The sequence below is a fragment of the Chelmon rostratus genome, chromosome 14 (genome assembly GCF_017976325.1).
Source record: "Chelmon rostratus isolate fCheRos1 chromosome 14, fCheRos1.pri, whole genome shotgun sequence".
Taxonomy (NCBI): Eukaryota; Metazoa; Chordata; class Actinopteri; order Chaetodontiformes; family Chaetodontidae; genus Chelmon; species Chelmon rostratus.
Window position 1 is genome coordinate 10,261,516 of NC_055671.1, and position 12,130 is coordinate 10,273,645.

Below are 12,130 nucleotides of genomic sequence, written 5' to 3' on the forward strand. Positions count from 1 at the left end.
ATAAACAGACTGTCACACACACAAACACACACAAACACACACACACACACACACACAAAGCCATTTTCACCCTTGCCCCTGAGTCTGCTCTGGAGTCTTTATCCCTCTTGTGCAGAAATGTTGGTTTTGGGACAGAAGAATGAAAATGTCTCTGTTCATCAATATATTAGTAAGACTGTGGTAGGTGGCTGTCTTGATACATCATTGCATCAGCATCTAATCTGCCACGTTTCTGGCTGTGCGTGTCACTTTATCATATGAGGATCTGGAGTCCTTGATTCAGCACATTTCTAAATTCACATTCCTTCCCCTGAAGCATTTTGAATTTCAGTTTCAGGCACAGAGAGCTCTCCTTTTGGTCTCTGCTGTCCGTCGCTGCCTCAACCTCTCTCTGACAAGGAGACGGGGGGGGGGGAGAGAGAGGCTGGGTGAAGCTGTGTGAGAGAGAGAGAGAGAGAGGAGGAGGAGGAGGAGAAAGAGGGGGTTGGCTTTAGTGTGATGTGAATGGAATAGAATCAGCGCGAGAGGGAGAAAGAGGGAGGAGGACAGCACAAATCAACCTGCCTCTTGACTTTAGCAACAGAATAGAGGAGCCGGCAGACACAGATCGGGAAGTGTGCGCGTGTGTTCTGTTGCTTTATTTTATTTTTGGAGAGAGGAAGAGAACGGCAGACAGGAGGAACTGAAGGAGGAGGAGAAAGAGCCTCACCGTGGAGATAGATAGCAGAAAAATGCTGTCATGGGGAGAGAAGGGGAGGGAGTCGGCAGAGAGGAACAGGATGAAACAAGGCAGGGTCGAGCAGAGCTGAAATGTGGAGGTAAGCCTTTTCTTTCTGTGCTGCGATTAGAGAGAATTCACATTCCAGCCTCCCCGTGTCCTCTTTCTGATGATAATGAATTCAGATGGACGGATCTGCACACCGTGTGTGCCACATACCTCCGTACAGGCATGCTCTTATACTCACACGAGCCAACCAGAGACAATGTATGAGAGCAAGAAGGAGATGAAATAATGGCTTGGCGTTATCATATCATGATCCAGCTTACCCTCCCGCTCCCTCTCTGCCCATTGTGCTGTCAGCTCTTTAAAAATGCATTTTACTCAGTGAGCTAAGGCGCCCTCGTACATACCATTTACACGCGACATTGTAGGTTTGAATCCAGCTCGCAACCTTTGTCGCATTTCATCCCCGGCCTCCCCCCTGGCTCCCCTTCCCCTCCTCCTCTCCCAACACTAACCCCCCCATCATCTTTCCTGTCTCTCTCCATTGTGCGCTCTCCAACGAGGCAGGATGGTCTTAAAAACAGTGTTGTGACATTGTGAAGAAGCCACCGCGAAGCCTTGCTGTAGAGCGCTTGTGGCTGCAGGACTCCGAGATGAGGGCAAGGTGGAGGGAGGAGGGGAGGGGAGGTGAGGGGAGGATGGAGGGACACTGAGAGAATGAAAGAGAGAAAGAAGATGCAGGAACAAAAAAAGGAGCTGGGTTTTTTTTTATTATTATTTTCTAGATGCATCTTTGCAAAGGCCAGAGCCGCCTGTGGTGTGCAGGGGATTTGTGTGGATGGAGAGCATTGTAACACCACTGCATGTGATGTGCACAAACAATGATGGAATGGAGAACCACAACCGGAATTGGGGTGTTGTTTTCAAGGTGGCAGAGAAAATGAGGGATGCGGGAGTAAGGCCCCCTCCCTCCTCGCCCTCCTCGCTGCCCTCTCTGATTCAGGATGGGGCCGTGTTTACGAGACGTTAGGGTTTCAGGGGATGGATAAGGCTGCTGAAGGGAAAGAAAAGCAGGGATGGAGAGCTGGGGGGTGGGGGGTGGGGGGGGGGGGGGACAAGCAGCAGCAGCTTACATAAGCCAGTGCACTCAAAGGACGGGCCATTTAATTTACATTGAGCTGCATGGCTCCTCATGCTATGTGGTATTCACTGTGGTTCACATTAGCATTTTAAACAATGAAATGCAGTTGGACCTGACATGATGGAAGGAAGGATGTGTGACAGCTGAATGTGACTTGGTGGCATTGTGTTTGTGTTCCTGGCGAGACTGGCAGGAGGGTGTGTGATGTTTTCCATCAGGGTCAACTTTGAATGCAGGCTTGCTAGGTGCGTGTGTGTGTGTGTGTCTGTGTGTGAGCATCCACCTTGTTTCGCTCTACCCACAGTCATTCTCTATGGTAAATGACAAGTGTGCCTGCATGAAGTGCACTGACATAACGGTGCTAACAGTATGCAGCCTATTCATGCGACTCAGCTGCTGTCGACTTTTGTTCTGCTGCCATCCACTGCGCTGCATTTACAGTATATATCAAAACAGTAACACAGAATATAATCGGACTAACACCAGCAGTGCCTAAATGTTGTGTATTGTTTGTCAGAGCAGGTGCACACAACCGAATTTGATTCAAAAGCCCACTAATACCAGAATAACCAAACAAAAAGACGTTTCCTCAGTCAAACAGATGGAAATTCACTCTCTTTGTAAAGTAGTTTAATAATTAGCACCGGTTTGTTTTAATTGCTTTCCATTATCGAATCACCTCAAACAATTACATGTATGGCGCTCACATGTCTGCCTGCCATTACTGAGGAATTACAGCTTCGCGTGTGAGCAGTGATGAGAGATAAGAGACGTTTGGATTAGGGCTGCAGTGAAGAATTTCATCTCATCCTATCGATTAATCTGTTGATTATTTCCTGGATTAGTCGATTACTTGTTTGGCTGCTAGAATCATCATTTCACAGAGTGGAAGCTGATTACTTCAAAATGCGCGCACTTCAAGACCAAAAAATATTTAGTTTGCTATCATAGAAAGCAAAGAAGCTGAGCGAAGCTTCACATTTGAGAAGCTGGAAACAGAGCATTTTAAACAATTAAGTCGACATTGATTGACTGGCTAATTGTTTCAGCTCCGGGTTGGATACTGTGACATCTGGGATATGAGCACATTTTGGAGTCGAATCTTTCCAGCCCACATTTGACACACTTGACACTTGACGGTCGGTCCTCATGAAGTTTCTGCATGAATGTATGAGGACTCAGTCTGCTGGTCTTCAGTCCAGCAGCTGTCGAACTGGAGGCGACGCATTTCATCTTAGCTCAAAAGAGCTAAACTGAAATGCCCATGACCAGAGAACAGCACGCATGCACAAGTGTTCTGTTGTTTTTTAGCGCAGTAAATTACAACCCATGGGTGTCTTCTCCTGTGAGAGGCTTCTTCTGTGGGACTCGTACTATTCCAGGTTGAGTAGGAGGGGAGCAGAGTCAGAGGAGACTCTTGAATCGATCGCCCTACTTTTATTTCCTGCACCAAACAAGAGCCAAGAGAGGCTGACTGTATACATGTGCGTGTCACATTGTGGATACAGAATCAGTGTTGTCTAGCAGAGAGGCAGTGCCATTAAAATAATCCCTAAATGCTCCCTCTGTCTCTGTTTTATGCCAACCCATAACCTCTGACACCAGAAGCCATCATCCTCGTCGTGAAGCCAAATCATAAAAGCACACAAAGGACTGCAGGAGAGAGACATGTTTTCATTGTTTGCCCTTTCAGATACAGGTGGGGAAGTGAATAACCTTTGTGTGCTTTACGCTGAATAACGATGATGACTGTTAGTGGCATCACACAGCCGTGCAGTGATATTGAGTCACCATCAGCGCCGTTAGATCCAGGCCGATGTCTCCTGGTGCTGTTTGTCTGCCAGGATTTCAACTTTAGCTCACACTGTTTGTCCTGTTTCTGTTCTGAATGATACCGTGGCTCTCAGACTGACTCTCTGCCCGCAGAGCATCAGCTTCATAGCTGACAACAGTCAACAATCAGCCGTCTTCACTCGACAATGCGAGCAAAATACAGGCTGCAAAAAAAGTTATTTCTATACATGCCTCCAGTTTTCCTGCGTATGTATATTTGAACAAAAAGTTGTCTAATGCTCCAGCACAGATATGAGCAGTGTGACTTTGATCTGTTTTTGCACTGAGATTTAGATGAGCACGTTGCGAGGTTACCAGGCAGATTTTGCTCTGCTCTGAGTCAGCATCGTATCATTCCTCTCATTTTGGAGCCATTTTGCATGGCTACACCCCGGCAGGCTCCCTGTGGGGGCTCAGCGAGGAAGGCAGTTGGACAGGCGGAGCCTTCTCCTCGTCCGATGGCAGGATGCTGGCACTGTAAGCCACTGGGTGGATCCTCTAAGCTCTTTCTCTCTTTTGTCACCTGTCCCCTCTTTTGGCCACTGGTCTTAATGGAGGATCAGGCCTCGCTGGTTTTGTCTGAGGCTGTCGCCCTTTTTAAACCAGCCAGCGGCACAATTAAGAAAGAGCACAGGGTGTTTTATTAAAATGCAACAGAATTACTCATTCAGAGTAGAGATCCATTGGGATGACAAATATTTTGGTTTTTAGTTCAGTTCTCAATCGCTGCAGAGTCGACGGTTTTGCAGCACACGCCGTCTGCACAAAACTATTCTGTAAAATGTTTGAAATGATACAAAGGAATAATAGTCTTCATATCGCTTTCGAAGCCCCTCACAAAATCATCGGCTGCACGAGCGTGAAGTCAAGGCTGAACAAAGAAATAGGTGCTTGAAGCACAAAGAAAATAATCATTATTGATGAATGGTGGTTTAGAACTATTTAAATGAATTATGTTGCAGCAGTTTGGGTAATTATTGCACTTTCTATGGAGAGATAAAGAGGGAGAGTGAGAAATTGAGCCAGGGATTTCTAACAACAAAACCCTGATGTAATAGTCCTAAAATATGTGGAAGCTGTTGCCTCCGTGAGACATATTTATGTAAGCATCTGCTGTGAATACTTCTGTGTACAGCTGTTATATTTAGACAAGCCACGTGTATAAAAATCTCTCAACATACACCATGTTCATGTTGTGAAGTTGTAATTCATTTTTAAAGGAAATCCAATAGAGCTTATTGTCCTCAATCGTAAGGTCCCTCTCAGTTATGTCATACGTACATTAAAGCATTAAGTGGTGCGGTGGCTCCTTTTCATTGTTCTCATTGCTATTACAGGAGAAGTGCACTGAAGGGTATTCAGAGCCACTGAAAGCAGACCAGGACCATCTATTCACGCTCTCGCCACGTCACTTCATCCCCACACTTGGCAGATAGAGATCAGAAAGGCCGAAAGCATCCCACGCTGAGGGGAGGGTAAAAATACTCTCATGAAGAATATTCTATTCTCAGGATAATGCATGAAATGTTAGGGGTCCTCAATGTATTTGGTTCAGACTGAAGAGCCTCTTTGTTCTGTCACAACTATGAGGAGGAAGTTGCAACCTGAACTGTTTCATTTACTCGCTAAAGGCCGCGCTAATGAAGAAGTGAGAGAGAGCAGTTTGAGCAGATACCTTTCATTGCTGCGCTGTCTGTAAACAGCCACCGCACAGCGGAAACTGGCTGTGAGACGTGACCTCAGCGGAGGGAAGAGGGCTGGAGGGGCGAGAGGTGTCTCGCATTTGCTTTGAAATTAAGTTCTGCCACACTTCTCTTATTCTTGGTCATTTTAATTAATGTGACACAAATATGTGCCTTGCAGTCACAGTGATTATGTGTCAATTTTATACCTTAGTGGAGAAAAAACAGCACCAGAAATAATAATGTTGGCTCCAGGCAGACGCTGATAAACTTAACAGCTGAGCAGGTTGTAATGGCTCAGTGAATCATTCCATGCAGGGATTAGTGCATGCTGGTAATTCACATGATGCATAGCAGCGTCCTGGTGACGCATGTGGTGTGTTTTCATTTACAGGTCTGTAAAGCCACATACGTACCGAACCTCTTCATGCTTACGACCACAGCCTACGCCCAGAGCATCGCAGGGAAAGTGTCAGTAAATCAGCCGCTATCTGCATCATCATGGTTAGCATACTGGTGCACGAGCCGCTCGTTTTTATGTAGGTCAGAAGGTGCAGAGCCGCTGGTGTAAATGACACAAAGCCACCGGGCGGGAGAGAGGCTGTAAACTGCAGCAAGTGCTTGTCTGTGATGTGCAGATGTACGGTGGGCCTCCCCAAAAAGAGTGTGTTAGTAGGATATTTGTTCACGTTTGGATCATTAGGATTTTGGGACTTTTCTTTACGGTGGAGGTGCAGGTTTTGAGGTAAATGCTAACACTACATCACTGCTGCCCATCTCCTCTGCAACTTTTCTTCTTTTTTTTTTTGCATTTTATTGCAAATAAATGCATAATGTTGATTTACTATTTAAAATCGAGGCATTTTTTTCAGTATTTGTATATTTTACCATGAAACTCAAAATATTAATTGACAAAAATAATGATAATATGTAAATGGTGAAAATATACCATAAGAGTCACTACATACTAACTGATGGGTGGTGTTACCCATGCCTGCGCTGTCAAAGTCAGCAAGAGAAAGTATTCTGTTTCTGCGAATAATCATAGCAGATCATAACGGGCATAGGCTGAGCCTGTGTAGCTTGTATGTTTGATGGCAGCTGTTTAGAAGTGGCCTGCAGCACCTCAAGTCATAAGCAGCACTTCCCCGCAGAAAGCTCTCAGAGGTGTGCTCCCATAAACAAAGATTTTCAGCTGAGAAACGGGGATCAAGTGTGGGTACTGTTGGTGCTGCAGCCATTTCATGGGCACTCAGCTGCATTTGGGCAGACAATAGGGACAGTGAGGAAGCGGAGGAGGTCGGCGTCTCTTCCTCTGAGTGTGGACAAGGTAGGGTAACAATCCAGAGTGCTATTAAAGCAATACTGGCCAATCTCTTTTCCTCTGCCTCAGGGCTGGTTACACTGATGACAGAGAAGTAACAGTGAACTGCAGCTCAACATAATCAATGCAGTCATGAAGCTGAGGGTCAGTTCCTTTCCCTCACACACACACACACACACACAAGGCTGCCACAGAGGGACAGCTGCTCTTCCTGTCACTGTGCGCCACATGTATAAGGCTTTTATAGAGTCAGCAAAGGCACACAAAGACACACACATGCACTGAAGCCATCTCACATTTGGGCCTTAAATCTCTCTGCCAGACCCTCCGTCACACACGGCTTGTCACAAGGTGTATTTTCAGATACACAGGAAGTGGCAGTGCTCTGCCAGCACACAGTGTCGATGTCATGGCAAATAAGATCAAACAATAGCGTGAGTTAGGTACTTTCTTCAACTGTGGCAGAACAGCACGTAGGTTATTTTGGAAACAATAGTGCTTAAATTTGTATTTGAGATTGCATCAGTTTTAGGTTGTACTATTTACTACAAGAGGAAGTCAGGTTTTAATATGGACAATGCTATAGAAGGAGCTTTTCTGAGCATACTTCCTCTTTGCATTTACAGAAGGGGGAGGTTCACTGATTATGCAGCCGCTACCATAAAAAATAATAGAGAACGTGTAGATGCACAATTTCAGATTCCCTCAGTGACAGTATCTGATGAGGTTTTCTTAGTAAAACCTCATGTCCTACAAAAACGGTCCAAAAAGAACTGAAACTGGTCAGACATGTCTGAAGTCACACATTGGGTGACCTCAACCATATTGGTTTACTGTAAGACATGAGACACGTGCACATATAGACGCAGACACAGACTTAGATATAAATCATAATAAATCAGCTCTGGTTTTGTGTGTGCATCCCCGATGGTTTGAGAGTGGACAAGGGAGCAACCAGCCAATGAATAATTAACATCCTGGTAACCCTCGCCCCCTTTTGCCCTGCCTGATTAATAATTCATTAGGCAGAAGACTTACTTTCAATTTTTTGAAGGACACATTAAAAGGAGGACAGCTCTCCTTGAAAACAAACGTATTTGATTGTGTGGGGATGATGTTTTATCCTACTGTGGAGCACAGAGGGAGGCTTGACCTCCACATATATGCAGAACAACGGTGCTACACAGCAGAGCAGGTGCAGACAAAGAAAGCATGTCTCTTGTTGCTGATTGGTCCGAGGCATTTAACATTAGTTGAAATACGCTCCCCTCCAGGCCTTTTGGAGCCAATCACATCCCTTCTTTGCAATAGGAGAAGTAGATGTCAGTGACACATGGGGGAAACATGTTGTTTCGCTAACCCTGAACGAGCCAGTTAGCATCAATACGCTGTAACACAACCGACGAGAGAAAAGTACAAGATGACGTGCTTGAGGATGGTGGAGGAAATAAACACCAACAACTTCTTCAAATGTAACTGCGCTTCTGTTGCTGTATCTGTCAGCATCACCTCGGAAGTGTTGTGAAAACATCATTAGAGCGAGAATTCGAAAAAGCAACAGTCAAATTCACTCTGGGAGTGAGGATACATGTGTAATATTTAAGGCACGGGTGTGTGGAGAACAGCAGGGAAATGAATGATTATCAACGATGGGATCAAACTGGGGGTTATAGTAATGCTTTGCCGGCAAGACTGCCAGTCTTTGTCGCTGCAAAATAGTACTCACAGTAATGGCTGAAATTTTCCGAAATTCCTAAAAAAAAACACACATTTTTTCCTGCCACCGTGACAGTTATCCGCTTTTTGAAATCGGACCGTTGAGCACCAGGTGCCGGGGATGCTGCCTTATTATGTGTCTTTGGGGACCGATAGCTCAGACTGACGTTTGCAAACAGTTTGAATGAAAAAGAGATAAAGTACCTCACAAAAAAGAGAGTGCTGCAGTACCATCCACTTAGCAGCCTCAGGACTTGGCCCAGTTCACTGTCCGCAGTGCTGGTGGTGGAGGTGGGAGGGGGGGGGGGTCGATAGGGAAGATTGAGGATGCCTAGAGCAAGTGTTGGGCATTAGAATGAACTCATTTTCTGAATCACATCCAGCCACATTAATACACATTCACCTTATTAAAAGCATTGCAGTTCAGTGTCACATATTCTGCAGCAAAGCAGGGATGCAACCTGATCTCAGATGTAACAGGGCTGTATGGGATCAATAACGACAGTGAGACTGTGCCAGGCTTTAAATTTCCCAAAATCAATCACTATAAGGAGTTGATTTAGACCTTGTGGTTAAGAGGCAGCTTTTAACTACGAAGACAGACAGCGACACTACAGCAGCTGACCTGGAGACTGTGAAGTTGGACGTTTACTCGCCTGGTTAAACACTTGCGGAAGTGCAGTAACAAGCATGTCGTCGGATGATGGCGTTAGTGCTGCCATCTCCATCTTTATGTATCATTTTAAAGTCCCATGTCAAAACAGACTGCTCGCCTAATGCGTAGAGGCATGCGGTGTGTTTCACAATGACAGTCTTCAATTTTGACAGAAAGGCAACGAGCACGGCATCAAATTGCAAGTCTAAACAGGCGCTGCAACGTGACGTGACGGAGTTGATAAGGCTGCCGTAAGCGCATAACTTTTGTCACTGATCACATCTAATTGCTGCTGAGCTGTTAAGCCGATTTCTGCAGCTTCACCTGAGGAGAAAACAGATCTTGATCTTGAAATCTTGATCGTCTGTATCTCTCCCTTACCGTTAAGTACTTCAAATGAACATCAGCAACATCAGCCTTAATTATGATAAAAGCACATGAGGTTTAGGTTACCTCACGTAACTGGTGGGAAGCAAAGAGCTGCTCATTCACATTGCAGCGTGGCAGCCAGTCTGGCCTAACGTGTGGAGGTTTGGAGGAGAAACGATGACGACACTCATCCTCTCAGGGTTCAAAAGTCAGTCATCTCTTCCTGTTTCACAGGACGCAGACTTGCTTGAGCGGGTGCAAAATAAGTCAAGCGACCATGACTTCCCCAAAACGGTGTATGTTTAATACGACTGTCCTCTGGCTTCAGTTTGTGTCCTGACGGCGCACACCAGAGGGCCATTAACCTTGTCCTGGACTTCACATGGAAGTGGATCTCATTTACTGTCGTCACTCAAACCAAACATCTACCCTGGGCAGTCATGGCCCTTCAAAGTGAATCTGGTATAAAAGAACAAAGGAATATTGTCTGAGCACTAGTATACAAAGAGATATAATCCTTAAAAACAGATCAAATGGTGCTACTGCACAGTGTAATTTCACATTTCTCCCTGTGCTCCGAGGGTTTCGAGCTGACCTGACGCCGTCATCACTCCTGATGGACGCAGGAGCTCAGCACACAAAGAAATTGATTTTTCAGCACCAAAATAAAGCCCAGTTTATCTTGAGCATGTGAGCACAATGCTGAGATCATTACTGTCCACTGACTGCTGACAGAGTTTTAAGCTCTGAGACGCAGGATTAAACACTGCTGTCTACATGCATTATTGAGTTTCTCGGGGAGGGAGACCGGCTCTGGTACCGTGAGGAGATCTGTGGAGGGCAGCGTCCTCCCTGTGTTCTTAAGCAATGCTCCAAGTCTTTAGGAAAAAAAAAATCCTGGAGAGCATCAGCTGCTTGTCTGGGTCATCCCTCCTGGACTGATCCTGTGGCAGAGGAGAGAAACAAAGACGCAGTTTTATTCTGTTAATTATTGAAATTGATGCAACGCTTGAATAACACTGCATGGACGACACCGTCTGCAAACTATTGAGAATGCAGCTGTTTTAAGAAATAATCTGACCGTATGAATATACGTCAGAGTAACGATCCATGATTGGATTCATGTGGTGGCTTCAGCTTCAGTGGCTGAAAGGCAGGAGAATGACTAGCTAAGGTTACAGATGACACATGGGTTATATATATATGACATACGGCAAAACAACCAGATCGTGGTGATTTAAGTAAAAGAGTCAGAAAATCAAATTCTGTGCAGTTCTTCCTTAAAGTCATTTAATACAAAGTGTTTAAGTGATTCCTGCTAACCAGCCCAGTGAACGGTCAAGTTTCTGTTGCTGCGACGGCAGAGTTGTAGCTCAGGGAGAATCAGGGGTCACGCACGGTTTCCATCAACTGCTGCACTCCCTGACATCTAGAAATGAACGTGGGCGAGCGTACGCAACTCTAACAGTTATGGAGCATGTGTTTCCTCGTACAGGAGAAAAGATAGCTGCTGTTAAATAGCAGTATTCTCTGTGCACACAGTTGCCTCTAGTAGGTGCTGGCATTGGAAAAGGTTAGAAAATGACGGTAAAAGGCAGCATTAAACAGTTTTTTAAACCAGAAGCCATGCACGTTTAAAATCACAGTACATTCAGCTGTATTGAAAGCTTTTGTAAAAAAACAAAACAAAAACTGCTTTCCGTTGCTGTTTATTGTCTCCAGCCTTCACAATATCCTGAAGTTCTTTTTTATAGCCACTCAGTCAGTCCTGCTATTACGAAATGATCCATTTATGATCATATTAGGGTTTGGTTTAAGCCAGACTGCAGCTCATGAGGCTGTTCAGCGAGAAGTATCCTGGGAAAACATTAAGATGGTTGTTAATCATTTATGTGTTTTTCTAGGGTAGCAATTTTTTGGATCAAGATGTAGACCTAGTTGTTTAAATGACAAAGCTTGACTGCTTTTGTGTTCTGAGGATGTACGATGAAATGTAAATCAACAGGCTAATGCATACGGCTAAAAATGCGCTGAAAATACAGACAATTGGTTCCCAAATAAGTTGACCAGAAACTTGAGGGGGAAGGAACAAAACACTTCAGGTTCCTCTTCACTTTGTACTTCTAGGTATGGCCAGACATACGTAAACATGAGTCCTACCTGGACCCAGTAATTGACCTCCACCTCTCCAGTCCCTTTTTTTATTAGCACATATGTAAGGTATCACACATAGACAGAGGACAGTTTGTGCCTGTCTTTGCTTTTAAAAGATTGGGCTCCTTTTGACGACATACCAGTTTCTGTTCCTGTAGACCTATTTCAGTCTGATTCAAAGGGAATCTGTTTAGTACCCTCACACAGCGCTGCTCTTTAAAAGTGATGGCAGGACGGTGATAAAATAACCACGATGCTGCAACATTACTTTCCAAACTATTCAGTTATCACTTACACTGTAACAATGCAAGACTGGCTGAAATCACTTAAATGCTTCATATGAACTTGTCAAAGCTGGCTGACCAGTCTGACTTAACTGGCCCGGCTGGGTGACCAGTGGAACCAGCCTGACACCAGCTTGACCAGCCTGGTGAACCACCAAGACCAGCTTCAAACCAGCTAAAACCAGCAACCAGCATGAGCTCTTTTATGCAGCTTTTTTTCAGAACGCTGAAGCAGATCTTTAAAACCC

The 12,130-nt window shown here is 45.0% G+C and overlaps 1 protein-coding gene across 4 annotated transcripts in view; it reads left to right on the top strand.

Annotated features, from left to right (window-relative positions):
• zmp:0000001168 (signal-induced proliferation-associated protein 1) overlaps nt 1-12,130 on the top strand; it is a 34,784-nt gene that overhangs the window by 275 nt on the left and 22,379 nt on the right. For 3 of the 4 annotated variants that reach the window (XM_041951732.1, XM_041951736.1, XM_041951737.1), the window contains exon 1: nt 534-818. The exons of the other annotated variant lie outside the window; for it this stretch is intronic. The gene's annotated coding sequence lies outside the window, so the exon portion shown is untranslated. Of the gene's footprint in view, nt 1-533; nt 819-12,130 lie in introns of those variants that run through there. 4 annotated transcript variants of the gene reach the window in all.